Source organism: Pseudophryne corroboree, chromosome 2 (assembly GCF_028390025.1).
Source record: "Pseudophryne corroboree isolate aPseCor3 chromosome 2, aPseCor3.hap2, whole genome shotgun sequence".
Lineage (NCBI taxonomy): Eukaryota > Metazoa > Chordata > Amphibia > Anura > Myobatrachidae > Pseudophryne > Pseudophryne corroboree.
Window position 1 is genome coordinate 277999945 of NC_086445.1, and position 3921 is coordinate 278003865.

The 3921-nt window shown below is 36.4% G+C and overlaps 1 long non-coding RNA gene across 1 annotated transcript; it reads left to right on the forward strand.

Moving 5' to 3' along the window:
• Positions 1 to 2768: 2768 nt before the first annotated feature.
• LOC135050724 (uncharacterized) lies at positions 2769 to 3450 on the forward strand. Its single transcript, XR_010241768.1, has 3 exons — positions 2769 to 2799; positions 3213 to 3283; positions 3378 to 3450. It is a non-coding gene; the product is annotated as an uncharacterized LOC135050724 (long non-coding RNA).
• Positions 3451 to 3921: the final 471 nt, after the last annotated feature.

Consider the following 3921-nt stretch of genomic DNA (forward strand, 5'->3'; position numbering starts at 1 on the left):
CAATCCACTTATAGATGGGCCACAGTGGATGTACAGGCCCTTTACACATCCATTCCCCATTCTAAAGGACTTGAGGCTGTGAGCAACATCCTAACAATGGATGTGAATGTTTGTAAAGAAGAAAGAACCTTTTTATGGGAGAGTATAAAATTCATTTTAAATCACAATTATTTCGAGTTTGAAGGAAAGTATTACCTGCAAGAACAGGGGACAGTGATGGGGACTAAATTTGCCCCATCGTACGCAAACATTTTCATGGACAGCTGGGAGAGTGTGACCATCTATGCGGACGGCGGCTATCGATACCCTAACATCAAATTCTATAAGCGATACATAGATGATGTGATTCTTATTTGGGATGGAGAGTTGGAGGAATTGAGTGATTTCATGTCAGAGATTTAAATTAATTCCCATAATCTCAAATTTACCTATAAGCAGCATATTTCTACTATTGATTACCTGGACGTTCTTTTAAACATCGAAGATGACGGGACTCTTGATACGAGAACCTTTTTTAAAAAGACAGACGCTAACAGTTTCATACCTTCAAATAGTTGCCATCTGTCTCGATGGAAAACTACAGTACCCTACTCCCAGTTCGTGAGGATTAGGAAAAACTGTAGCAGTTTGGAAAGGTACTGGGAACAATCTTCTATTCTGGTAGAACAGTTTTTAGATAGGGGATATAATGAGATCCATCTAAGGAGAGACCAGGTTCGAGCTTCTGAAATTGATAGAAATAGCCTTTTGGAAGTAAAAGAAAGTAAAAAAGTAGAACGTTTCACCGAAAGACCGTTCATAACACAATATAATCAAGAAAATATCAAGATTAGACGTGTTATGAATCGGCATTGGCATCTCCTTTTGAAGGACCCCATATTGGGACCACACTTACCTACCAAGCCTAACATAGTATTCAGAAAATCCAGGAACCTTAAGAACATTCTTGCTCCCAGCCAACTTTAGAATGATAAAAACAAGGGTGAGACTCTTAATGAACATCCTGTAATGAAGAGATCAGGGCTCTTCCCCTGTAATAAATGTAAATGTTGTCGCTTTATCGATAAAAAAGGCTTTTGCTGGAAAGACAACAGCAAATGAGTCTTTAAACTGAGGACCATTGTTACCTGCAATACTAACTACGTAATCTATAAAATTGATTGCGGTTGTAACCTTTCTTACATTGGTAAAACCAAAAGGTGTCTTAAGTTAAGAATACAGGAACATTTACGAAATATTACCAACAAGGTCCAAAACCATAGTTTACCTCGACATTTTCAGGAGAAACATAACTCTCAAGTCCTGGGTCTCTCATTTACGGTTATCGAGCATATTATGGTAGATAAAAGAGGAGGAGATAGAGATAGACTGCTAGCCCAGCGAGTATCCTATTGGATCTATTCGCTGAACACTCTTATCCCGTTTGGTTTAAATGAAACTATAGATATGGTAGCGTTCCTGTAGTATCATGTTTTTTCACACTTCAATATATTCCCTTGTTTATGTCTTTGATTATGATTTATATTCCCAATATTGGTGTATTTATAAATAATGGTGTTTAAAAGGATGATCATTTGTATTCCTATTAGGGGGCATTTGCTAATATCTAATATGTTATTTGTAAAAGTGGAGCCACTTTTAGGAGCGGTGCTTTAAATGTAGGTGGTTAATTAACAATAGACTAATTTATATAATTTATATATTTTTCTAAATCATCATATATATGTAGCTAATAATGTAGGTGTTTAGTTAATAGATTAGGTAGAGTATCTCACTTTATCACATTATTCATTACTATGTGTATATACACATTATTATACACTAACAAATGTTATTTTTGGTAGCGATTGCGTAGCGGTCTCCTAGGTTACCTAGTTTGATCCGTTTATTGGCCGCCCAAACCACATGTCTAATTGTCACGTGGGGTGGTCATGTGGTGAGATACAGCTGCGTGGAGTACTAACGTCCGCGTCACTGAACACCAGCTGCCCTGTTCAGCACCTATTGGCCAGTTCAGATCATGTGTCCGAGTGTCAGGTGATACAATCACGTGACACCATCCCGGCGCTGTGGAACGCAAACAATCGCGCCGCTGGGACGCATGCCGTTTTACTCAGCGGCGTGATCTAGATGTAACTAGCTCTGTGGGACACTAGCCTTATCGACGCCGAGACATCAGTGTTCTAGTCCCAGCGTGGCGGGATTAGTTTATCACGAAAACACTGTTTAAGGGGATAAGTTTCCCCACTACTGAGGTGTTTATAATTCACACCAGGACAGCTTTTTCACACTTTGTTTGTAATGCACATAGGAGATTAATATTATTATACTTATAATGATAGAGATTAGGTCTGTTTCCACTGAACCAGTTTTATTGGTGAATAGCCCTGTCAATCATGTCAGTCAGGTCTGTAACGACCAGATGCATTATGGGACGTATGGGATAGAGATTAGGTCTGTTTTCACTGAACCAGTTTTATTGGTGAGGAGCCCTGTCAATCATGTCAGTTTGGTCTGTAACGACCAGCTGCATTATGGGATGTATTTGCAATTAAGGTTTTTTTATCCCCTATAGTGTATTATAAAAGTTCACTTTAAGGCCATCAATTTTCTCACTTTAATGTTTAATCACTGTAACGATTTCAGCTAGTAACATAGGACTTATTCCAATATTATTTAAGGTTTTTAATACCCCATTCACTGCATTAGGGTCACTTCTGTTTCCTATTTAAGGGTAAGTCTCAGCACACAGCTTCATTACACTGGTTGTGACTTGAAGCTATTGTAGCTACTGGTAAGGTAAGATTCATTATTTATTATTTGTGAGCACCGCTTTTAAATATGGCTCCATTTAGCACTTTATGTGAATGGAATCCCTTGTTTTCACTATGTCCTGCTTATTTTGTAAATAGGGGGTGTTATTATGACTATTAGTAACAATATGAAAGTTTATTAATATTATCTTATGAGATGATGAGAATTAACTCAACATTCTGAATTTCAAGGATAACATATGGTTATCAGTATTTTTAATACGTTTTATACCCCCTTGGGGAACTAATTTCACGTAGGATTTAATCGAATTAATGAATTTTCGAAACTAGTGTATCCTTCTCCCCCCCTTTCTAAAGGGAGTTTATTAAATTAAAACTTCTCACACCTGTTATGAGCAAGTTCTCTGTCTCAAGAATCATATTCCTCTAATTTACCAGGTTACACACGCATATGAAATTGTGGTAGACCTGTGTATTTGAACTTGTTATCCAAATCCCTGAATCATAAGGTATGTGTTTCAATCTACTAGCACATTAACCAATTTATATAAAGGCTGTTACGTTATATATCTCTAATTAGTGAATATTAATAATTTTTGTTAGGTCGCATACCTATATGAACTTGCATTCAGGCCTATGCGTTTGAACTTGTTATTCAAGCACTTAACCATAAGGAATGTGTTCAATGTACAGATATATTCATTTATTTGTTATTATTGAGCCCAGTATTATGCAGAATATGTTATTAATTGTTGTTAGTACTAAAAACGTATATTTCCCCAATTAGGCTTAATCTAACTTTCACCTGTGTACCCCACCGGTGTGTGGTTTTTTCAAGTATCCAGAATACGTAATTGCCATTTCATTGATGCACTAACAGTATTTATCAAGCACTAGAGGTATGCCATATGTAATTATTATGTTCTTGTGATGATGAACTCCTCTTTATGTGTCTTTTTCTTTCTCTTTGGTATAATTGTGAGTTCTTTGTTCTGAGATTGTATCACATAATTGTTTTCCATGGGTTTATTTTAAGATCATCCTCCTTGTATGTTATACCATATGTGTATGTATATTTTTTCCTCACATATTTATATATATATTTGTTTATTTTGCCCATGTTTTAAGTTCTGTCTTGCATTTTTCC